Raw genomic sequence first — 26,301 nt, forward strand, 5'->3', positions numbered from 1 at the left:
GACCTATCAGATGGGCTTTGCACAAAACAAAACAGAGCTACCCCTCCTACTCCTGAGTAACAGCTTAGTGGTTAGAGCATGCCCAAAGAGCGAGGACTCCAGGTTCAGGACCTTTTCTGCCTGAGGTGATTCGCAGTCATGTCTCGTACATGCCTGGGCTCCCGAGGTGGGAGAATTGCACTAGCTTTTGCTCTCATTTCTGGGCCAGCGAGTGCCTTGAGGATTGCATGTGAAGCAGGACTAGGGCAGTAGGAAGTGCTGACAGCGTTGCCATCATTTAAGCAGCTCAACTTTTGTGTTTTAGGGAGGAGACGTTAAAATCGCTTTGGGCTTATTAATAACTTGAACTTGGCCTCTATCTTATTGAGGTGATCTAACCGCTGAGGTGAAAGAGCCAGTCTCTGGGCTTCAGGTTCTGGTCTTGAATAGGCGCAGGTGCCTTTTGGTGGTGGGCAGCAAGCCCTAGCGCACTGAGAGATGGGGCTGAAGATGCACTCCTGTCTTCAGGGCTTCCTGTTGGCTAATTTAGGTGGCTCCCAACTTGATCTGCAGGCTTTTGAGAATACTTGTCTAAGGTGCATTGCCCTCACAACACTTACATAAATATAATAAAATATTAGTTTTACATTCCTTGGTGATAGACTGAAGTCCTATGAGGTCCAGGCACTGAGAAAGTGTTGTTTAGAGTATCGTTGGACTTGTTTCTGCAGTGCAAAATTTGATCCTCTACTAAGATACTTCTTCTTTTAAATACTATTTAAAGGCTTCTATACCAGGTAACTACTTTTGTTGCATTCCTGTGGTGAGAACGAACATGAAACTTTCAGCCCACAAGCACTTGAAAAGGCAGTTGAAAATGGAGCTGTTTGTCATTTGTTTCTTGCACCTGTTTATAGTACGTAGTCTGTAATGAATAAGGGCAAAATCATATTTTTTTTTTTGGTACAAGGAAATGTGTTTTTCCATTAGTGAAGGTTCTTTTTAAAAGCCCAAGAGCTTTTCTCTTCCAAATATATGTCCATACTTCCACTTCAAGTCCCCTCACACATGAGGGCACTGTAGGTTCAGTCTTTCTTTACACTTGAATGGCTCTGCAGGGTCTTTGTGGGCGTCTGAACCAGAACTGGGTGTCCCTTGCATCTTACATTTGGGAGTTTTCTCTTCTTATTTCTGGTTTTAGAGGAATACATTGTGATCTAGAAAGGAAAAGTACTTCAGAATTCCGGTGTTGTTTGTATATGACTTTGTTTTACAGTTTGGCACTTGCTCTTTGGTGGACTTTCAACTTGCTTTCAAAAGCCAGGTGCAGCAAGATGTAAATATGTAACCTGCACCAATGCAGCTGAGTGGCTGAAATAAAGTCACCGAACCGGCAGGACGGTGTGGAGGAAGAGCAGAACTGCATATACTCTACTGAGCTTAATACAGGGTGAAGTTTAAATTCTTCTTGAAGAGAAAAATGTAATCTTGTTGCTATTAACGTTTACCCGTGTCAAGCTTTTTTACTTGACTGTACTCTACAGGAACTAGATCATTACCATTAAAAGAACCTGAAGTTCTTCCAAGTTTATATTCAGGCCAAATGAAGTAAGCCTTTAGCAAACATGCAACCAGATGACATAATAGCACATATTAAATGTGCCGAGGCCTTCTTGTTTCCCCATCCCCTAATTATATCAAACAATAGGAGTTGAAATACATGCCTCTTTAGTGACGCTGTCTTTCAACTCAGTTTAATAGCGTTTCATTCAAACACAGATCCATGTGCAGCTGTGTCTTACTCTTAGTGGATGGCCGTGAGCATCCCAGAACTGCAGAGGTTCTGCAAGCAATGCTGTGAAAATCTGGAACCCAAAGAGCAAACGAGTCTTTCTCCGAGACTGATCTCACCGGGTGTGCTGCAGCACTTCCCTTCCTACCCGGGCTTTCTGATTTAGGGGTTCTTCACATGACTGCCTGTGAACTAAAAAACTACCATGTTTTAATGAAGTTCTGAGCAGCTCATCTGTAAAAACTGGTTTGTCTGATTTGCTGTGTTAAATGGGAAATACATTGTCAGTTGCTGTGGCTGAATTGACAAGACTTAACTCACAGCCGTGGTAAGTTGATTGTTTGCAATTGTGTGAACTTCTAGTAAGAGCTCTTATTAATGCTTGCCTTGATTTCTGTGTTAAAGCATGCCTACATGCTAAGGCATAAGTTCCATCATCTTCAAATATTTTTATTAAAAGATTTTGGAAAGGAAGGAAATGTAGCGAATGCCAAACACAAAGTGATGCTGTAGACAATTATTGGTTTAATCTCTTGGCACAAGATTAAAGAAGATGGCAGATGATGGCCACTTCTTTCCCTCTTTTCCCACAAGGCTGGGCTAATAGTTTCCCCCAACCCCCTCCAAGTGACATGAATTAGTTACACAATTCCTGGGGTGAATGTTTAGTGATGTCCTAGTTGTAAAAGCTTTTCTGAATGTCAGAAGTCTAGAGTTATAAATACTGAACTTCAAAATGGTGTGGGTTTTTCAGTTCTTTTTGTTTGTTTGTTTCTGGAATAGCTAGCAGAAAAACGGAGCAGGCTTCCTTTGTGGCGATCTCTTCCCTCTTGTGAAGTCTTAATCTTCAAAATATCAAATGAAGAAGCAAGAAATAGAAAACACATGAAAATCAAAAGGTAGCCTTTCTTTTAAGGTTCAGTTATCAGCCTTCCTGAGAGGAGGGACAGACTGTATTCGGTTCTTTATTGTGTATTGTTATGCTGAGTGTATGGAAGCACGGAAAGCAGGGGTGTAGTGAGATTGTGCTTGTGTAATGCCCAACTGCTAGTGTTTGATTTTTCTGTGCTGGAAATCTGGGAATCTCCCAAGCCTAAACTATGTTTATTAAAGTACTTTATGCCACAGTGACTTGTTCCATTGTGGGCCTAAAATGTTCCTCAGTGAGGCCATTGGTTATCGGACCCAGCTGGATGGGAAAAGGGTGACTGGTACAGAGGCTCTAGTGACTATAGCTGGTCCTGTGCCTGGAGCCAAGAGAGTCCAGAAATAGCAGACACGTAAAGAAAGAGTAACAAGCTCTTTGGGCTCCTACAGTTTCCATTTTTCAAGTGCTAGTTTATGAACTTTAACTTTTAAAAGAATTAAGTTACAAGCTGAAGGGGATAACAGGCATTTAACTCCAGCATTAGGCTTTCATGGAATGAGGATCCCATTGCTTCTAGTCATTTCTTTTCTTTCTTAAGGTGGAAGAATATGAGATGAGGTTTCGAGTTAATGACAGACTAGGAGTTGCACCTCTGGCTCGAGATCCATCCAGCCTCTTGAAGGGCTAAGGCTTTGGGGCTCGCAGCCTCTCGTGAGATTGGAGGTAGGCAGAGCTTTGTCCAGTGGTGCTGGAGGAGCCATGCTCAGAACGGAACAGGGATTGAAATGCATGCTATTTGCCTTGTTCAGTGAAGGGAGAGGTGAAACGAGATGAAGTCTAGTTTCCACTTCTGGGGTGGGAAAGAGAGGTATCGTTTGGTGGAGGAGGATCAACACAACAGCTTGGGAAGTTAGGAAGATTTTTCTAAAGTTTGTTAAGAGTCACCTCTCTTTCACTGGTATATTTAAGGTAAGGAAAATCCTGTACTTCATAAAGTTTGTAATCTTTTTGCTTTGAGAAGATATTCAAAACTAAGCAGTATTTTTCAGGAAGTTAGAGCCTTGTGTGCGTGTTTATATGGAGCAGTAGAGAAAGGTATGAGGAAAAAGTATAGCAAATCAGGGAACGTTTATGATCTTACTAAAACGTATCCACCTCTGGCTGCTTGTTGGGTGTTCTTCTCCATGAAAGTGCTCTGTGGAATATGCAGATTTTTAGTAGACAGAATTTTCAAAACCCTTTCTTTTGCTTGTTTTCAGCCTTTTAATAGTCTGATAGGGAGAAGTTCACTCCGTGCTAGGTCATTGAGATAACCAAGCAGTAGAATCATCTCTGTCGTGTCAATTTCATACCAGCTCGCAGATAACTCTGTACCATTGGAATGAAGTAGTATATATCCTGCTAAGACAAAAGAATACTTGGCAGTTAGCAATCAGGCATTTCACTAAGCTCCATAGCCAGCTATCACAAGGGAAGAGTGGAACCTGTAAATGTTAGACTGGAAGAATTTGGAAATGAAAGCAATGTGAGTGGTAATATCCATTTGATAAATGTCTTTATACTTGGCTAAAGATGGTTTTGTTTGTTTTTTAATGGTAGTGTTTTTGTTCTGTATGTCCATGTTAATTAAACTTGCAGTATATTATTGTTGTAGCCTTTTTAACCTACACCAGACCCTTCAATGTTTTCCCTATTAATTTTCTTTGAGGTAAACTGTCTCCTGGTATCTGACTTGTGGATTCTGTTTTCTGTCTGAACTCTCTGTGCACAGACCAATTTAAAGTTTACATCTGATGCCTACCATAGTTAGCAAGTCCCAAATCGAACTTTCAGTCTTTCCCTTCCTAAGTTTCTCATTAAATTTCAGTCTTCTCAGTGCTCTTGCTTGCAACTTTTGCCATCATCTTACTGTTTGCTTATAGTGCAATCTGTGTATCTGAAATCTTGATATTTTCCCTCTGTGCAACTCGGAAAAATGTTGCCCAGTCTTAGCACAACCCTCTTGTCTGTATTTGTCTCATGCTTAATTTGGTATCATATTTAGGCTTCTCTTTAACTTCAAGATTTCTCCCCCAAATGCAAATGTGATTCTGAGTGACCTCAAGTTTTTTTTAATGTCTCTGACACTTATGAAACCTTCTCAGATGTCTTACAGTCTTAGGCCTGTCTTTTAAGCCAAGCCTTCCCTCAACATGTTTACCCAAATATTCTTTCCGTGTAGAACAGAAAAATACAGATACATCACAAAATCAACACATTACTTTTTAAACCTATGTTCAGTGCCACTGACTGCGTGAAGCTATTGATTTCGGCATCGACTGTACAGACAGGACCTGACCTCATGTGCCTATAAAGTGCGTACAGCACTGGGGCTCCGCCAGCCCCAGTCCTTCCAGATTGCACGTGCTTGCATCATGCAGCGGGCTGCTCTGCAGCAATGCGTGCCTCTGACGCATCGACAGGAGCGTAATAGAGGAATGTGCTGCTGGGGCAGGGCAGCAGGTGAGGAAATACGGCAAACAACGTTTAGCTGTCTGAAATCCCAAATGAAAGAAAAACTGTCAGCCTGTGGGGAGCAACAATCTGGTGTTGCAGCTACTTGACAGAGCAGGACAACTTAGCAGCATCTGTGTAAATCGAAGATATGGCTCTCAGAGCTGAAAGGAGGTATGTGTAGCAGTATTTTTGTTCTTCTAGGTTAATTTGGCATGCCTTTTTCAAGGCATGTTTGCACAGAGTCCTTTTGCACTATTTCCCCAGTGCTTTCTGGTGAACTGAAAGAAAACACGCTAGTACATTGACTAAACCGTATATTATATTACTATTAGAATAATAGTAATATGTTCAAAAATTCCAGTTTGGGCCCATCTGAATATAGAAGATGACAATCCTTGCCCTGAAATTCTTCTTAAAGGCGCCAAGTTTTTCCAACAACCTTAAAAGTGATTTCAGGATGAAAAGCTTCTCTAAGATGAGACTTCAGAAGTAACATAAACTGTACAAATAGCCAATGCTCTAAAAGTAATTTTGTCCCTGTACTGATTTGAGATTGTGGTTATTTATTCTTTTGTTGAGTTGTCATAGTTGCAAAGTTTTACAGTGAATCTACGAACTTGTCAGCTTCAAATTCTGCTAATAGAAGCTATTGTGGGTAATCTTTAAGATCATATCTTATCCTTTGCCAGCTTCGTGTCCTTCTTTTGAAAGGTACAGTGCCATTCATGTGTCCTGTTGTTGAAAGCTACAGTCACATTCATGTGTCCTTCTGTTGAAAGGTACTTTCAGTGTTGGTTTCTTGTAAGGAGTGGAAGGAAATATAACTGAGACTTTGATCTTGCAAGGACTTGGCAAGCGTGTGTCCTCTCTGACTTCTAAGGACTCCTTACTAAGAAATCCTGCTCTGGCATTTCTTCCTAAAATGTGCCTTCTGGCTTCAGTAATACTGAAATGGGCATAACAGTTCTGGGATTGGACTGGGAGCACAGATGAGTTACCACCCCACCTCATTTTGCTCGTAAGAAAAATGGCAATAATGCTCATAAAACTACAGTAATTTTAAGTTTTGTGGAAAAAACGGCTGGAACAAAGTCATAGGGGGTATGGATAGTTGAAGTTGCAGTACTTGCAGTTAACTTGTACATGTTACTGCACTTCAGAAAACTTCTACTTTGCAACATATAAATATGAAGAAAATTATATATATAGACTGAATGTAATAACCTCTTTTGAAATTGTGAACAGGCAACCTGCAGTGCTATTTGCCTTTCTCATTTTATTGCTATTTCACTTCAGTTTTAACTTTTAATTTGCTTTAAACTCAGAATGGCTCAATGTATGTTGTTCAAACTTTCAAAGGAAAAATAAGATGGCGGAGAGAGAACACAAGTAATAGGACTTGAAAATAACCTTCTCACAGCCTTTGCATCCTTGTATCCTTGCATTTCTTTCCTAATTTTTAATAAAAACTATTCTTTTTTGGGGGGGGGGGGAGGGTAGTTATTCTCATCTTTAACACTGAGCTTTTTTTGCTTGCCATTGCAATGTAGCTGGCTTTGAGAAGCAAGTAAGTCATTTGACAGAATGCAACAGTGCAGCACAGTATCTCGGGATACAAAGAGTAAGGTACTTGGAAGCATAAGGGTAAGCAGGATTTGGCCCAACTGGGGTCTGGCCAGAAAGCTTGGGCTTAACTTAGTCAACTTGTTTGAAAACAAAACATAAAAAAAAAAAAACCCTCTTTGCTTGTCTCAATATGTTTGCCAGCTTCCTCAGCTTAGTATTCGGTAATGGGCTGTACTTGTAAAGCTTTCCTTTGAAACGGTGACCTTCGGAGCCAAACGAGATTGGCATGCTTGATGCTCTCACAACCTGAGTGCCACTGCAAGACAAGCAGAGCTTGTGTGTTATGCTTTTTTATATATGAAGGGCATATTTTAATAAACATATTCTGCTTGCAAATTACTTCTCCTGCCATTTTACAAGTCATACTGCACAGTGGGTCTGGCAGCAGGAGGGGGAGAGGTGGAGAATGCCATCAGCTGGAAGTCTGCTATCACTGCAGCACTGCCCTTCTAAAAGCTGCAAAATCATGTTAGGCCAGGTCATTTACTTTTCTAAAGGTAGGCAGAAAACCATAGTGAACTTCCACAGCTGCTTGCAGAAGTTTCCATGCTCAGTTCAAGAACAGAAAAACAAATCTAAGCCACATTTTCACTTACATAAATGTTTTCTCTTGTGCAATTCCTATGTATTTAACATAGGGTGCCTGGCTGATCACTGCAGCTGTTTAAAATAGAAAAGCAGATGGGACAAATAGAAAGATTTACCACACAGCTTGATCTCCTCCCCTGAAGCGGCCATCCATCAGCAGCACTGCTGACACAAACAGCCCAACAAGTTTCCCTTCAAAGCTGTGATTGAGCTTGGAGCAGCTGCAGCACTGTGCTACGGCCTCGGGATTGGGCGAGCAGGAACACACCTCTGGAATCTGTTTATTTCCTAAAAATAAGATATAATCTGTAACACTTCAGCCGGAGATCTTTTATCTTGTATTTAATACCCAAATAAACTTGAGCAAACATAGTTAACCTCTTTGGAACTGCTGTAAGGCTTCAGTTGAATGAGTGGAATTAAAATTGTTTTTTCCCCTGAGCACAATGAGGTCTGTGTGAGTTTTCTAGATCTGTTTATATTTTTCTGTGTGGGGTATACATGACAGCTAAGATGCAAGAAAGTTCTTCAATAAAGCTGAAAGTTGCTTTTCAGACTTCATAATGAACTGACTTCAGCTTATTGTGAAAGGAGTTATTCTTTAAAGCTGTTTTACGTCCCCTCAGTAATATTCTGTTTACAATTGCAATCATGTTTTTTCTTTTTTTTGTAAGTGCCTGGTAACTACTCCTGATCATGTTTCAATGAATTATGGCTTTTTTTTTCCACTGGAAGCAGTTTAAACAGATCTGATCTGCTTGGATTTTTTTTTTTTTTGAAAGTTGAGGACTTAAAATCCTGAACTTCTATGCAAAGTAACTTCAGATCATTACTGAAGGAGAGATTTGGTCAGCTGCAGTGAATGTTCCAGCTGAATAAGTATCTGGCATAACTCAATGCATCAGGACTCATTAACCTACTTCCTCGCCAAAAAAAAAAAGGGAGGAAAACTATATGGAAAATAAATACTATTTTGTTGTGGTTTAAATGAGATGCACACAGAAAAAACGAGCTGAAAAAGCTCATTTATGAAACAAACTAATGTATTTATCAAGTAACCTATGTTTTGACAAGCACTAAATACAGGAATACTGACTTCTAGGGGTTAGTGCCTTCAGGAAGAAGAGGCAAAAATACATAGGAGAATGAGAAGGGAAACAGGGATTAGAAGTGAGACTAGAAGCAAAGAAAAGACAACTACCACAAATTTCTTTAAACCTAAATTCAGTTTTTTTTTCCCGAATTGTTTTTCCTTATGGTATATTTAAGTAGGAGTAAATTTAGTAGCTGATGATACTTGAATTGCCAGTTTGCTTTTGAATAAGCACCTATATTTTCCTGATCTATATGGAATTAATGTCTCAAGATTTTTGGAAGAATAGCCTTGCTACATTAATACTGATTGGTGTAGCTTAACCAGTATTAAATATTACATTATTAAACTCTACACCATTGCTGATGATTTCATAAACTTTCAAATTATCCCATTAAGATTCCTTGCTCTTTGGAGTGAAGTGATGAGGAATTAACACCTGCTTTTATGGAGGAATCACCAGCAAACATTATTTAAAATTGTGATGCACAAGTCTATGTTGTTTGTTTAAATTCTTAACACAAAAAAGTGGCTAAGAAAGTCTTCATCAGACACTCAAAAAAAAATAGACTAGCTGCAAATGCAGGAGTAGAATAGGAACTTTATTGTTTATATTTTTCTTTATAAGCTTATATAACAAGCTTTATAAAAATTTATAGTCATGTTGCAAGCGGAAGTGATTTTTGCCATAAAGAAGAACTTTTTCCTGTTGGAGAGGAATGGGAGAGTTTTTTTATGCTCCCTTTAATAACTGGTGACCAGTTTATTTTTACATTAGGGTAATTAGGGATAACTGTGAAGGAGAGGTGCTTGCTCCCTGATACAGAGGCTCCTGAAGACCTGATGCTTGAAGAAAAGGGCTTCTCTGACTGCTTCCTCCAACCCTAATTTTCTTTTGTATGCTGTAGGAAGTCCCAATAACCTTTTTGTAGGAATGCCTTTGGGTTTTCTTGACTTACCACCATTATGCTTGCACAACCTGAGATTTAGTAAGCCTCAAGTATGAATGCAGGCATTAACAAAGGATCTGAACTTGGAAGGCAGCTTATAGGTGTCTTCCAACTTGCATATGAAAATGTTGAACAGTGCAGGCCTTAGCACAAAGTCCTTCCCTTTACATATTTTTTGCTGCTGTTTAACCCCTCTGCAGGCTAATGGACACTTCTCCCTTTCTCCTGAAGAGAAAAAGCTAGTGAGGAAATGCTGAGAGTTCTTATTTCATTAAGTGACAATCTCTTAGCCTCTTGAAGAATTTGTTGATACTAAGCTAGTTAGCAAAACTGGCAGCTGATCACAGAGATCTGCAGAAAGTGTGACCTGATAGCAGATGACGTTGCCTATTGACAAATGCAAGATGTGCATGAAGAGGAAACTAGTCCTAATGGGACATCCTGTGGTGGTCTGTGTTCGAAGTTTTTACTGCTCAGAGAACAGTGAAATTTAGGTTTATCCATTGGATCCTTGGTCAAATAGCAACCGAAGAATGAAATAGACTCATTATAACAGTTAATCCTAGGTGTATTCTAGCTGAAGAAAAAAGTACAGAAAACCACAGGAAAAATTTGTGAGCTCTACTGCTCGGGGAGAATCTCAATTGCAAGTAGAAAGAAAAAGGGCAAGAGTCAAAAATGTAAATGAGAGGAGCGTACCTGCTAACAGGGTTTGCCTTGTTAAAGGTGTCCCTAGGAAGTTATTGGAGGCTGCTTTTTCTCAGAGCTCTCCATAAGCCTGTGAAATGAGACGTGGAGGGAAGAAAATAAAAGCCGAGTTGGTGGCTGCTTACATACCTGCAGAGCTGTGGCTGTTCATCAGAACCATCCTCCCCAGCTCTGGGGGTACTCAGGTGGGCAAGGGTGTAAGTAAAAAGAGAAAGGCAGAAGTGCAACCAAAATCTCCAAATGATAGTTTGAGGAGTTGATGCTATTCTGGCATGAATGAGAGAGTGTCTCCTCCTTTCTGTGAAAGAATGCAGTGAACAGCCAGGAACTTCACAGCCCCAGCTGATGTGCCTCACATGCTGTGTATCAGCTCTCAACAAAAGCAACCAGAACTGTTAAAGCCTTAACTCTCTTACACAGGATAACTTGAAATGGTGCTGAGATGTAACACCTTTGTTAGTTTCTAGTGAAGAAATTAGATCAGTCTTGTATGTTTGATTAAACACTGTATGTTTATATTTGCTGTGGTAGCTGCTATATTGACATGGTATATGAAAATGGAACAGGGCAAGAAAATACTGGTAGGTAGCGTTTTAATTTGAAACTTATTTCCTTTAGTGGGTCTTACCATCCGATAGAAAGGAATAATGCTTGCTGGAGTGTTTGTTGACACTTAATCTCTGTATAGCTGTGGTCTGAAGATACTGCTCTTTCCCGAAATTCAACTGAAGTGCAACACCATCCCACAAATCTCTTGCCAACTCAAATTCTTGACTTTGATATCAGAGAAATGATGCCATTTTTAAAGCTGGAAGTGTAAGTCTGTGTTAAATTACTTGGTTTTACTTGCTGTTGGTAACATTTTAAGAAATTGAATTGCTAGGGGATTTGGTTTCTGTTCTCATCTCAGGCTCAAGGAGCCTTAATCAGTTTTCTTCTTCAGAGAATGTTACTGGAGTAATATTCTACAATGTTTGAAAGAATTGGTAAAGAAGGAAATTAGTTTCACTAGGTGTGGGTGACAGGTATCTAGAGATGCTGATAGGAAAGAACTTAGTGTTTGTTTTTCTTGGGGAGTCTGTCACCACCTATTTGACCTAAACAGTGTAACATTTGATTCTTTCTAAAAATTAAATTCAGTCATTTTTCTTTTGGCTTTGTAGAGCATTCCTGGATTTTCTCCAATTACTTTCAACACTTAAAAAGGTGCACAAGACCTCAAAAAAAAATCTGAAAACCAAAGGCTGTATTTGAAAGCTGCATTCCTGGATGCATGGGGGGGACTTCAGAAGCATAGACTTACTCACTTTGCATCTGCGTGTTTGTAGATTATGAATTACATACCCATGGGGAAGCCATGCTCAGGGATGTTTCCACCTGTTCTTTTTCCCCCAAAAGTATAAAACAGAACACATCAAGGTTGCTACTTCTATACGCATGCAGTCCTCTTCTTGGGAAAAGGGTAAGAGACAAAATGGGCTACTAGCGGCTAAATTTGATGACACGTTACATACAGCTGTAAGGCACTGATATGCTGATAACAGCCAAAGGGGATCCTTCACAAAATAGAACTGTACATCTGTGTAAAAGGGGTTTAACACCCTTGTTTGAGTCAGGTACACATTCCATCACATTGACTTTATTAAATAAAATGACCTTTTAAATGACACTGAACCCAGGCAAAAACATGTAAATGTTTAACAATGGTTACAGTAGTTTATGGGAATGTGTTTGCATGGCTTGTAAATAGCCTTCTAGAGAAGCCTTCTCTAAGTCTTCTGGTCTGCTTTAGACCAAATGTAGCCTGTATTTTTTATAGATAGATGTATTTGGATTACTTAATCTTGTCTTTGCATTTGTCTTATTATTTTTTTTTAATCTTTTCATTTTAATCTTGGAATCACTAACATGTATGAGTTGCCCAGAACTAAACAAACGGTTTTTCTTTTTTAAGCAGAGGAGACGAGCATCTGCTTGTCGTCCTTCATGCTATCACCTCCGTTTAGTGAAGGGGAAAAGATGGAGTGATAGAAAAGAAGGAAGGCATCCTCATTCAGGAAAGCACCGATCCATTGTCTGGTGAAACTGAAAAGGAAGTTGCAGCAATTAAGATGGTAAACTAACTCCTTCAAGAACAGATGGGGGAGGGCAATTACAGATGTTTGGCTGGGAAAATGGAAAGTGGATTGGCTGGGATAGTTCAGAGAACTGATTAATTCCTCATGCTGAGAGGACACAGTAGGTTCTAAATGCTGAGAATAAATTTAAGAGAAAAAAGTGCAAATTTCTTTTGCATACTAGTTTCTCCATTAAGTCTTTAAGGAAAAGTTTTTTTTTTTTTTTTAAGTCTGGATTTTTTTAGAAGGTAATAGAGAAAGGTCAAAATTTTATCCTTGAATGAAGGAAATGTTTAGCTTAGATTATGCTTGCTTGCTTGGCCAGGACCTTTCGTCATCCAGCCCAGGGAATAGGCAGAGCACAAACATTTAATGAATTCTGAGATGAAATTACATGTCCCCTGGAGGAAGTGGGAACGTGTCTGTTGTGTCAGCAATTAAAAGCTAAATAAAGAAATAGGTTTTATCAAATCTGTAGTGATTTCAAGGTTAACATGAACTCAGTACCAATTTCAAACATCAGCCTAAGTATTAGCTTTATCAGCAGGTGATAACAATTTCTTACAGTGATGTATCTTAATCTAGAAATGGAAGTGGAAGCCATACAGGAGTTTTTGGAATAGCATGTACTACACCTGTTAGGTGGTGAGACCTGACAGAAGAAATCCAGAGTTGCTGACGGTGTTTGTAGGTATGTGCATGTATATAAAACTGTCACTTACCTCTGTAGGGTTAGATGTAACTTGTTCATAATACTGTGAACGGTTTAATTTGGGAGAGTGGGGAGGGGGGCAGCAATTCCTGAATATACCAGTAATCTGTACGGTGCTGTGGCTAAGCATACATTAACAGTGTTTGCTTTGGTAGGAAAACGTTCAGAGTTGGAAACCTGTCTGGGTGGTTGTTAGAATTGTATTCCCTGCACTGTGGGGCATTACCCTTTCTGTGATAGCCTTTTTATCTTGTGTTTCTTGTTAAAATAAATCATAAGCTGCTGTGATAAATGGCTGAACAGGAAACACCTTGGTACCCTCAGTGCCTTAAAATAAGAGGTAAAAGAAAGCTTTGCCAAAAGGAAGCTGATAAATATGTGCTCCAACACAGAGGGATTGGACTGTGTTACACCATTCTGCTTCAAGTGGAAACTAAGGCAAAAATATGTAAACAGTTTGTTCGCTCACTGTAAAATCTCCAGATCCTTAAACCCCCTCCTGGCTGCCATTATTTGTGCAAGCAGATGGCTGTAATCTCTCTTTACTGAAAAACTGAAGGAAAACAGAGAAATGCCCCCAAATAAATCGATTTAAGAATAAAGAAAGACTTGAAACAAAAGGATAGGTTACAGGTGACTGATCTAACACTTGAGATCAGTAAATCTGAGCTGGAGAAAATGCTGAATACCATTTAATTTAGGGGGAGCAGGTGCTCGATTCAAGAATTTGAGTTGGTGTGTTGTCCTTTAAGTCAAATAGAACATGGAAACCACCATGCGTCAGGATAAGTTTGGGTATTTTTGCACCTTCTAGGGCTTTTTTCCCCCCTTATTTTATAATGCTACTACTCAGACATATTTCTGCCAGTCTAAAATGTCCACAGCACAAATTCTTCTCCATCTTATCAACAGGTATGAAACGTAGCAATGGAAGTACTTTTATATTGGCATTATTCTCTCTGCATTTGGGAGTTTTACAGCTATACCCTTATTATTTTTTTTTCTAAATTAGTATTGCTTTGCATTACTGTGGCAATATTATGTGCAAAAACTGCACAAATATGCCCTATTTTTTCCTTGGAAAGGATAGTCATGACCTTTTCTGTGTGAAAGCCTTGCCCTATCCATTTTTTGCGGGAGGTCTTTTGATATTTGGCAGGAGCAGGTGAACTACACAGGAGGCCTTCTCTTTGTCCTATATGACTACCACTCCCGTTTGTCAGGGGTGTAAGTGTTAAAAAGAGGGATTTCCCTTTGCTCAGTTACATCCCTGTGAAAACTTTGCAGCACTTTGGAAGCAGGAGGGAGCTGTCAGTTCAGTTGTGATGGAGGGGAGATGTAAGAGGGTCAAAGTGATCTCTGCCCACAAATCTGCAGTCTGGTCACGTAGTCCTGGCAGATTATCTTTTCCCCTGGATCTGAAATGGAGGAAGATGAATACAGTTGGAAAATGGGTTTAAAAGTTACTGTTCACTCAAATTTCCAGAGTCTAAAAGTCTGTGGTGTGTAAAGAAGCTTCTCCCTGTGAGCATAGTTATCTCTGCACCCCGTGGTACCAGCTGTGGTGATGTGCCACAGAGCCAAAGCTTCCAAGGTCGAGGCTTAGTGAGAATTTATGCAGGGTGCTGGTTACGTTTGAAATCATTCAGGCAACCTAAATTCTGTTCCCTTGAGTATTGACAATTACCTAGTAAACTACATGGTAAATATGATCCTCACCACAGTTGCTGATTAAATTCTGCGAATGTAAACTGAAATTTTAATCAAGGGCAAGTTTAGCGTTTCTCAGTGTCCAACTTGCATCTTCTAAAGTTTTTGATGTAGCGTATTATATGGATCAGGGGATACTGAGACTTGAAAAAGGGAAGTTCCTGTATTTGCGTACATTGTCTCAGATCTCTGGTGGAGCTCTGTTTCATTGTTGTAGTCTATTTATGCCTTCCTGCAAGTTCTGGAAGTGCTGAAACTGCAGAAAACAAGAGTGTGGTGCTGAGCAGCTTTGCAACATGTTCTATTTTAATCGCTTTCATCAGCTTTATCCTGCAGTGAAAGCTGCGCCGTATCTCCTCATCATGGGAGGAGAAGGGGGAATTGAAATTGTAATTAAGCCCCATTTTAATATATGGTTTACATATGAAAATCATAAATAAAAGTGCTACAACCTTTCCTAGGACTGTTTGAGTGCTATGAAATAATAAATGGCAAGCTGAGCAATTGCACACCAGCAATTAAAATAGAAGCCTATTGGTACTTCTTTGTCCATATATTCAGAATTAGGAAAAAAGATAGGAAATCCCAGTTTGCTTCACATAATAGCAGCTCCATAACATGAATTTGATATTAAGTAGAAAACTCGAAACTGCTCCAGATTCTGGAGAACTGTGTATTTGATCTCTCCCAGGCATTTTTATATTGGCTGGTTAAAGCAGTTTGACTAGGCAACAGCTATGCACCATTGGTATTGGTACAGATACTGAGGTAAAAAACGAGCAGGCAGCCTGACTGTTTTGCCAAGTTTAGAGTTGTACTTCCTATGTATGTTGCATATGCTATTAGCTTCCATCTGAACGTCTAAGTATTGACCAAAGCAGACAACTTCTGATTGCTCTGTTCAGCTGATGAATAGTTTGCTGTAAGAGGGGTAAGTCCTAGCTGAACAAAGATGCATTGCTGCTAAAGCATTCCTTGGGTCTTAAATAGCAAGAGGGTTGAATTTCACATTCAGCTTAATAAAAAACAGATATTTACAATGATAAATTGAGGCTCAGTAAGTATGAGCTAGTGTTAAATATCTACATTAAAAGCAATTCTCCAGAATACTTCAGAATGTGATGCTTCTGTTTAAATGTCATTGATTGAATGTGCTTTTAGTCAGGCTTCTGTTTTAGCGATACCACATTGTTCTTCTGTGTAGGAAGCACTGTTTTTAAGACATCTGAACTTCAATTCGAATGTTATGAACACTTAAAATCAGGATTTTAGAGGTGTTGCTAATCTTAGCAGTTCTAGGAGAACATAGTGTTAACTTGCCAGTTGTTTAAGTGGCTGTAAAGTAGCCAAAGTATTCAAAAGAGGAGCAGAACCTACCTTACAATACTGTGAAAAATCCCTCCTGTCTCCTAAACAAACATGTCTCAGTATGCCTGGCGGAGCATTTTTTTCTCAGAATGTTTCCCGTGTTTGTTAGATGGCTTAGCTCCAGAAGTGCTTTAACACAGTCAGCTTGTTCTTTTCTCGTATGCCTCGCTGATGACATTTTCCTTCTCTTCATTATTCGGGTCTGTAATATGTGCGCTATTATAATTTCTTTTTCTTCCCTGCACATCCCCAATGTATGTATATATTTCCTCACAGATCACTCTCATATTCTCTCATTTCTCTGTCATGTATAAAATAGGATTTTATCTTTCTGTCCCATGAGCTCCAAATTTCGTTTCAGGCAGAAATGGGACTTCAGGATTGAGCTGCTCTAGGACAATCTATTTTTTAAAGGGCACATTTCCATATCACCCTCTGTTTATTTCCGTATCTCCCTCTGTTCTGTGGGACATACAGAACTCCTATAGAAACACATGGTCAATACATGTAAGATTCCAATTCCTAATTATTTTATTATTGAGACTAATGTAAGGAAATTGAAGGTCTAGCTAGTACAATGAAATCACATTTTCACTTTGAAGAAATTCAGAATCCCCTGTTATTTTCCTGCACATGACAGCCCCAAATCACAAAGTTCTTTCTGTAGCCATTTTATTGTCTAACATGAACCACACTTAACCCTGTCCGTGGCTGCTTTGCTTTGCTTTTGCTTTTCTCCTACATTCCCTGTTGTCTCTTAGGGTTCTCAGGTTTTTGGAGACCGCTGTAGTGTCACATCCTTCCGTTCTTCTATTCGGGGACTTTCCAATCCCCACATCGTCATCCCTTAGGACTCCTTTCCAAGAGTTCCTGTCAAAGCTCCAGTACCCATATTGCTTAATCTAACCGTATTTCTTCAAATGTTACTAATGTATTTATTCAAAGCTAGAGTTTGACTGTTTTCTGTTTCTCTTTTAACTTCATTTACTGTGAAATATCTTCCAAAACAGCAAAGAAGTCCTAAATTTTCCCCTCTTCTATTATGAGTTAATTATCTTGTCCTACTCTGGAGTCGTGTATATGGACACAACTTAAATCTTTTGTCTTTGTACATTTTTAGGAATCCTTTCTAAAGTAATGCCTTTATTCAAAAAATTAGTTACGTTTAATTTGTTTTCCAACCACTTCATTATTTATTTTGACATGAGATTTTATTATTACTATTTTTTGTGGTAGCATTGTGGCGAAAACATGGAGACCTTAAGCCTGGGAGCTGAAAGTTATAAGCATGTCAAATATGCTATTTTGGTGCCACAGAAAAGAACCAGCTGTACTAGCAGTTTTCAGTTTTCTCTAGCAGACAGGTAGCATGAATTAGGTACCTTGCTGAAGTTTCCTGCTGAACATCCAGTAGCAGCCTTGACAGTGTTTTGGAGTGCAACTGGCTGCATTGCTGGCCAAGGGGAGAATTTGTTCTAGCAGTAGTTGTTAGGATGGGCTGAAGGTTGAGTTGTTATGACAGTAACCACACTTGGAAACACAATCTATTATTGGAAAATTCTCCCCTGGTTGTTAGTACAGGGAAAGGAAAGATTCCTTTGGAATTGCTAATAGAGTAATTAAAATGTAGACACTGACTGTATGTGAAGGGCACTGGAGGTTTAGACGTGGGTTAATCAGTGCAACAATAACAATAAAATGCATCCTCTTTGTGACATCCCTGAAAGCAAAGTGACTTTGAACTGCTTTGTCAGGCAAGTCTGTGGCCCCACAGCCCATGAAGAGTCAATAGAAAGCCTCAGATACAATTAACATTGGACATGTCAGGCAGCCATCAGGGAAAGTGGAATGTCTGTTTTTTCTTCCCCATCTTTTCGGAGGCAGATGAGTTTCATTTCGTTTTGCACACATTTCATGCCCAGAGCCTTTTCAAAAGGCAGGTCACCATTTCTTCACTGATGGATAGTGGGTATCTTCCTCTTGCTGTATTCCATTTTTCTCCTTGCTTCTTTCCTCCCCCTGTGGCCCTTTGAGTTTTCTACTTTGCTGAGTCTTAAAGCTCCTTTCTTGCTTTGTGAAATGGAAGGGGTTATTGTGGTTATTGTCTTTGAGGGACCTGAAACAGCATTCTTTCTGCCTGTTTCTGTGTCAGGTCACTTCTGCATTCAGTCCCTTTGGCTCTCTTCTGCTGCGTGATGCATAGACCAGCAGCATCTCATAGAACAGCCGAGGGAAATGGGTGTTCAGGCTGTTAGGCCAGGTTAGATAATTGTGATTAACTGATTTGATCTCTTGTATATGTAGGTCATGGAGCTTGTTTTTCTCCCAGAAGCTGAATGTAAGCTTATCTTTCTGAAAGATCTCTGTTCTCACTTAAGAAAATTTGAAACAGTGGTGTCCATTTCCCATAGTGAGAGCTTTCAGTGTTTAATTGTTTGCTGCTAGGAAATGGTACCTCTTCAAAATAAATTTGTATAATTTCAATTTCCATTCATTGTAATTTTTGTGAGTTTATGAATCTGAAAAATCTCACCTTTTCAATCTTTTTCTTCTTTTCTGAAATCTTAACAAGTCTAGAGGTGCGTGTGTTTTTATATAAATATATATGTGTACATATATATGTGCAAAAAATCAAGCCATCTTTCAACTTTCATAATTTGGCTTTAAGCTGTGTACTACGCCTTTTCCTTATCAAGTTAAATGGGAGCCTTAACCGTCCTTCCAGTATTTCCAAACCCTTTGTGACACAAGGAAAGTCACCATATTCTTAAATGGTCAGATCAGCATAGTGTATGGAGGAAACGTTGTTCTTTATTCTACCTGATATTCCTATTTGTATACACTTGAGATCAAACTAGCCTCTAAGCAGCTGAACCACACCGTAAATGCACAATGGAGTCTGATCTGCAGTTCCCAATGTTCTTGTTGGAGTTTGCTTTCCAAATTACTTTCCCATGTGTACATGTTGATTAGTTTCTTTGTCCTTACGTGTGGGATAGCTTGCTACATTAAAATGTGTTTTCACAGAACCATAGAATAAGGAAGGTAGGAAAGGACCCGAAGAGATTTGTTAGATCTGTCAAGATGCCCCAGGGAAGAAGCAATTATTATACCTAGGCCATGTCTGGGAAGTTTTGCCGACTTGTTTAAATGTTAACCAACAGTCAAGAGTCTACAGAATCTCTTTTCTCTTCTTAATCCCTGTTGCTGGTCTTTCTCCATCATCTTTTCTAGGCCCCTGATCATTTTTGTTACTGAGAGTGCAGAGAGCAGCATTCAGTTCGCATCTTTGATATTCATTGACCAAAACGACGGGGTATTCCTGCTTGCTTCCTCTGTCTTGCAAGCTAAGTTACTGTGTACGAATCACAGTGAGGTATATGGGTTTTTGTTGTTTTCATGCCGACCTCATGAGCCATAATCCTTTATTATGTTTAGTTCTTCAAGCAGAGTGTCTCTAGCATCTTGTTTCCCTTTCCTGTCTTTGTATAGTCAATAATTTATATTGAAGAGTAATAACTGAAATTTCTTTCATAAGAATTTAATTCCCTTTTTAAGGTAAATATGAAACATTTCTCCAATTTTCAAGATTTTTTAGAAGTTCATCTGTCCTCCACATTCCTGCAGTCTTTACAAGCTTTGAGTTATTGGCTCATTAATTCAAACCTTCTTTTGATTCCTTAATTGAGGTAATCATTTTGTATAGAACCAGATTTAGGGGTGTTTCCTGCGGAATCCCACTCACTGGTCTTTCCATATTGGCAGTGAGCCATTAATGGCTGCTTTTTTCAGCTGAAGACAGTTTGGTGTTCCTATTGCAGCAGTCTCATCGAGGAAAGGCTTTCTTGGCTGCCTTAAAGTTATGATTGTAACATGCTGGCTTCTTCCCTGTCCTCAGACCTACTACCCAATTGAAAAATGCAATTTACAAAGGTTTGTTGAGGATCTGTCCTCAGCATGCACGTCAAACTGATTTTTGGCTTTCATTTAGTCACTTATTATCATCTATGCACTTACAAACTGTTTTGCAGAATTTTTGTCTGTTTTTTTGTTCTGTTCCATTTTCTCCACTAATTGAAATTCAGCTGAACTGGTTCCTTTTTTATTTCCTTCCTTAAATAAAAGCAGTGTTTCTTGTTCCTCTGTTTTTTGATCCTTCTCCCATCCTCTATAGTTTCTTGAAAGTAACACTAACCAATGTTGACCTCACTAGCCAGTCAATTCTTTAAGGTGAAATTAATGAGGCCCAGTCATTTTAAAAAGATGTATGTACCTTGAATTCATTTTAGCCTGACTTTCCCTAGTCTGATGATTTGTGTTGATGCTGAGATCTAGTGGTTATAAAAGGAAACTCAGATGGTTTTGTATGAGTAATGTTACTTCTTTGTTATTTTCCGCCCCACTTCTTCTTATTGCCAAATTTCAAAATTTTTGCTTTTAATTTCAGGTTAGAAAGGCAATAGATGCTGAAATACTGAACCTTCTGAATATCTGGGTTTTTGGCACCTCCTGAATTTTATCAGCTCTCAAGGTTATATACTTGTGTGTTCCATGATATGTCTGTGTGTTGACTATGTCACAACATCTTGTTAGGTCCTGATTGCATATGTTAGTGGGCGTAACAGCTGTAGCAAACTATCCACAATATTTTTCTGTCAAATTTTTTTACTATTAAGAATATAAAACAAAATAAGATAAGCAAACAAGAATGATCTTTCTAATTGGAAGATGCCAGAAGATCCAAATGAGGCTTGTTATTAAGGTAGTAACAGGTTAGCTTGGCCTTGGTACTCTAACTCTTTAGCAGAATGTTAGATGGCTTGTACCAACGTTTTCCTGGAGAAGTAGCAATGTGTACTTTTTTTTTTTTTTGTCCTTGACACATTATTTAGGTCTATTGAAAGAGCAGGAAGTCAGCTATGGCTTTTGTAGCTGAGACCAGTTTCCTTGTCAGGAAAATGCTTTAATTTTAAAAATACATATTGTGTATGCACATACTCATGCGTTATAGTATGGTTAATGCAAAAATGTTTGGCTGCTTAACAGGTCTAAAACCAGATCTCTATAATACAAGATTTCTGGCCATTTTTATGGAAGATCTTCCCAGTTTATGACTGTCATTTAAACATGCAGCAGTCTCTATGTTTACCGAGTAAGTGTGAATTGTTTAGTAAAGTCACAGTAATTTACTGTCAAATAAACTATAGGAATATTTTAAGATATTTAAAAATTTAGATTTTGGTTGTTTTTTGCAAGCATATTTTGAAAAGGTAGGTCTTTTTTTCAGAATTTGGAAAACAGCTGAATTTCTTGGTAATAGACTTTTTGACAGTTTGGGTCATAAATAAGCTGAAAAGGAAAAGAAATTTCCTGTTCCAAATGAGTATAAATGTTCCTTTATGAAGGAATGGTTGCATCGGGTTAATTTAAACTTTCAATAAAACATTAAATGCATTTAATTTGTTAGACACAACTGTGTATTTTGCCTCTAATCTAAGTAATATATTTCTATTTATTAGACAACATTCAGGATCTTTTTTTGACTTTGGTTGTCTCCAGAGTGTGAGTCTCTGTGCTCTGACTGCTGCTCGGATCAGGTCACCAGGACTGGAAGCGCACACTGTGCTCTGGCTCGGTCCCTCCTAGGGACACCACAGTGCAACTGCAGGACAGAGACACCTGGTCCTTTTCTTAACAGAAGATGAGTGCATCCTCAGGGATGTAAGGGATGTAATTCCCTTCTCCTTCATTTTCTGTAAGTTGCCTCTTCCTACAGAATGAAATCCTCTGTAGCCATTCGTTGTGGCAATTCTCTCCTTGTGCACACCCAGTTGAGGATTACTGTCTAGTACTCAAGCTGTGCAGCCTAAGACTGGACCAGAGGACAAAAGAGTCAGGAGGCAAGCACTTTGTCAACAAGGCTGCTCCTTAAAGCAGTGACACTTGCACCTGTATGCCTGTGTCACAGCTGGAGGGGGCTGATCTTGGGAGGCAGGAGCTGTGCTAGAGCTGGCTACCCTCAGCAACACCAAAAGCCTGAAGTTCTCCTTGTGAGCCATTAGGCAGGAGTGCCCAAAAGATGGCGTTCCTGGAAACAGGCTGATTGGAAGGGCCTTAAAGCACAGTTGCAAAATGGGTGAGCCATGCCAGACCTGGTTATGCACACAGTAATTTTTAGTTTTTCTTGGTTAAAATTGCAGCGTAACTGTATTAGTTCTCTGGTGGCTCAGGTAGAAAAGACTTGAATTTCCAAGCTTAGCAAGTAAAACTTCCTTTACCTCTCCCTTTACTTTTTGAATGGGGAAGAAGAGCATATCACACAGGCTCTCTCTGCTACTTTAAAGATTGCTGCAGATCCATTTCAACTTCTGTGCTGGTAGCATTAAGCAATGCAGCATACTTTCTTTGAATAATATAGCTGATGTCTCTTTGCCAATTTTTGATTTGAAAAATTATATATGTTAGAGTATTTGTATTACGCTATACTTTGTGGAGAGACAGTTCCCCATCATACTTGACTTATGCATGCCCCTGAAACCGTGTTATTCCAATTCAGGTAATGTGCTTTTTCTTTTAGAGCACATATTAACGCATCTGAGAAATAAGGGAGGTTGATCCTTCAGCAAATGAACTTTGTAGATGCCTGAGTAATGGTTGAGTGATTCTTGTGTTTCTTTCCTGTCCTCCCCCATTTATACTAAATGTATGAAATTAACATTTCAACACTAAATTGACATCAGCAGATTTTTTTGAATGCCATTTTTTTGAATGCCAACTGCTCACTACGCCTAAATTACAGTCAAACAATATGCAGATCTTTGAGTTATGCATATATAAATTTGCTAATTTGGGAGATCAGCATTTCATAAATGTATGGTCTGAAGCTGAAAGGGACTAAAAATTGGAATCCTTCTTGGCTCATCCAGTATCAATAGGCAGTGTCAAGTTCAAATACTTGAACTTCTGTGATTCTGTGACTTTTAGTTTTCTTGTTGAAAGTCCTGAGTTACTTGCACTTATGTCACAGAGAGCTTTTGTTATCCTAGGCTATTTATTAGGATGAAGATTTAAAACTGAATTCTGTCTTTATTATAATGTACTCCTACAGTGTCTCTTATCAGATCTTAAAATGCTTACACTTTCACAAGGAAACCACAGCAGTAGCTGTTCCCAGGCTGACTTGACAATAGTGCAAGGACAACAGACAGTGTATCTGTTGTCAGTAGTCTGTTTTGCAAATGGTCTTCCATACATACCCAGCTCATCAGTAAACTATAAGCTAGTTTAGGTCTTGATGTAAATAAATGTATGCTGGCTTATAAAAGCTCCTTATTGATTTAGTTTTATCTCTTTCTTGTTTAAGCCATTTGTAAACAACGTTTATAAAAGTACACACGCAGTCTGTGACAGTTTAACCAAACCCACTTTAAATAATTGGTAGCAGTTTAACTACAAGCATTGCATACAGCTGAGGCTCTGAAGAGGATGCTTTCTCATCAAGGCTCATCTCCTCTCATGATATCTGCTGAGCACAGCAGCTTGCATGAATGCTCTCTGCTTATAGGGCCTGGAAGTTTGGGGAACTATGCAAGAATGAATCAAGTGGTGGTAGTCCAGGATTGAGAAGCATCAGTGAAAGCCAGCTGATTTGCTTGTAGTCAGATTCTGGGTTTAGTTTGCACCATTATTAATGAGCTGAACAGAGTGAGATTGCATGTATCTGCGATGTAACTTGACCTTCATTATGGTTGGCTCTCTTCCAGGAGGCTTAGACCTGTTTCTCACATCAAGAGGCAGGGTTTAATAGCTCTGAAATGGTGACAACAGTGTCATGGTTGTACGTTTTCTGGACTGAAGCTGGCTTTCATTCAGGCACCTTGTTGCACTGGTGCAGTAAGTGTAGGACGAACTAGTCTCTGTAGACATGTGCTTTAGACTTTTGAACCCAGGTGAATTAGTAAGCCTAGTTGTCTAAGTGTAAAAAAAAAAGTTTTAAAAGCTTTTGTTGATGGGCTAAGTATATTTCATATTGAATCACTGAAGTGTAGTGCAAGGGTGACTAAATAATGCTGCTTGAACAAAACTTCATTTTAAAGCAGATGTAAAAACTCTTTCAGACAGGAACTGTCTAAAGAGAAAAGAATTGCCTCTCTTGATGATGAAGTAAACTTTCAGTTTCAGTTAAGTACCATACTTTGATAAATAAGATCAACGTATTTAAATAGGACAATAATAGTAACAAATCTTTATCAGTATTTGTGGAGTGGGATTTCACACTGAGTTTAATTGCATACGTGGGCTTTTTTCCTTGGTGGATTAGTGTACTAATTCGTATTATAATTTGACACACAACAGATTTCAGCAATTTTCCCTAGGTATTCATTTATTGTTATTGTGTTATGGCAGCTCCTAGAAGTTGCAGTCGATTGCGTTCCCACTGTGGTAACTGCCTTAACATGATGTTTTCTTCTTGCTGTCCTCTGGTGACATTGTAAGCTTGTGGGTAGGGAAAAAAAGTACCTTTCAAAGACTTTGTCTTCATGGGAAGTTATTTCATGTAGATAGGTGTACCTGATCATTGTCTTGAACTGTTGTTCAGTAATTAACAGAAATCCTGAGTCATGATGATGAAAAAATGACCAGTTTCTTAGAGAAAAAACATAGCACTGATTCACAAATAAAGGGGGAAATAGGACTTAAGTGCATGACTACGTACTTTTATTTAAGGAGTTCTTGAAACGAAGGAGGAGTCCCAAGTTACTTTTGGGATAGGAAGAGAGGGGTTAGTAACATCGGATGTAAGGAGATGTCCAGTTTTCTAAGAAACCTCAGTTAGTAACATTGGATGTAAGGAGACGTCTAGTTTTCTAAGAAATCTCCTTTCCTTGTCTTTGCTGTGCCATGTCCTCACAAGAAGACATGTACACGTCTTCGCTCCAGAGCAAAAGTTCACAAATTAGTCCAGAACTATGCTGGAGAGAAAGGTGCTCATCTCAGTGACACCACTGTCTGTCAGAGCTGCACTCAGCATCCCCCCCCCCCCCTACCCCCCCCCCTTTTTTTTTCTTGCTGTGGGATTTATTTTGTCATCACATATGTTAAAGGGCTGGCAAGCAGTAGTGTTGTTGAGCTACCGTAGGCAGGTGGAGAGCATGTGGGGGCATGCTGTTTGGTGCCCTTCTTGGCTTTCCTAAGATAGCCATGGCGTTTGGGAAGATCCATGTAAGTGAGCATGCCCCCCCTGGTACGCATCCATTTGTGCTAGTCCATATTCCTTCCTTGGTAACAGACCGGGTGTAACAGCTAACAAATTTAACTTGTCACGGACCATTTAAAGAGGTCATAATGGCATAACAGAGTGTCCTGTCATTGAAACAAACTAAAGAAGAGAGAACTGGTGGCCTTTCTGGGAATTTGGTGTGCATCTCTTCTTTTCTTTTGGATCAGACTGCCCGAGTTGGCTTTCCTTAAGGCAGCTCTGGCTGTCTTGGTTGACAAGAAGCACTGCTTCAGTCACATTGAATCACCTCCAGTTTCCTTCCCTCAGCCAGTGTCATGTCTCATTCCCTTTGTTCCTACCTTGGATTTCACAAATTCAAGTACTCAGAATCTTCCATAGATGTTTATTTGCCTCTAACCACCTGGCTCAGCTCTGTCTGGAGATTTCTAGTTCTGAGGAGCAGGAAGACTCTGCTGCTGCCTTTCCTGGTAGCTCCACTGCCTGCTCTGGAAACTGTATTGTTCTTTAGAAATTTTAAATCACCCTTTTCTTTGTCCTTGTTCCCCTGCTTCTCAGTCACAAATCCACTGTGGCCATAAAAGAACTGAGAACAATAATGCTTTGAGCCATGCTCAAGTTGAAATGCCTACTTTCAGCTGTACTTCTGTCACGCATTATGGTTGATGCTGTTTGTTCCTAGACTTGCATTTGTTTGGCTTTTATCTGGATGAATATGGTGTCATAGACATGCAGTTAGTAATGGTGTAATAGTCTTTCTTAGCAGTATCTACTGTGGCTATGAAAAAGAAGTGGTAGTGCATGAACTTCTTCAGCATTAAGAAAAGAAAACACATTTTTTTGGTGTGACACTGAAGAGTCATTCTGTGCTCACAGATTAATTCAGATAGTGGTGCCGGGTAAAATTTAGCTCTTAATAGTAAGGATAATCAAGCACTGATTACCTTGAGAGTAATGTCACGTCTGTTGATAGAGGCCTTTGAATGTGTTCAGCAAACCTCTGCCGGGGTGCCCAAGCTGGAGCTGACTGAGCCGAGCGGCAGGAGGCCAACCTGC

At 39.3% G+C, this 26,301-nt stretch overlaps 1 protein-coding gene and 1 long non-coding RNA gene across 5 annotated transcripts in view; both read left to right on the forward strand.

The window, feature by feature from the left end:
- SESN1 (sestrin 1) overlaps positions 1-26,301 on the forward strand; it is a 75,471-nt gene that overhangs the window by 14,775 nt on the left and 34,395 nt on the right. The window lies entirely within an intron of this gene.
- Positions 5,315-9,965, forward strand: LOC136790251 (uncharacterized). Its single transcript, XR_010829790.1, has 2 exons — positions 5,315-7,258; positions 7,400-9,965. It is a non-coding gene; the product is annotated as an uncharacterized lncRNA (long non-coding RNA).

Source organism: Anser cygnoides, chromosome 3 (assembly GCF_040182565.1).
Source record: "Anser cygnoides isolate HZ-2024a breed goose chromosome 3, Taihu_goose_T2T_genome, whole genome shotgun sequence".
In the NCBI taxonomy this organism is placed as follows: domain Eukaryota; kingdom Metazoa; phylum Chordata; class Aves; order Anseriformes; family Anatidae; genus Anser; species Anser cygnoides.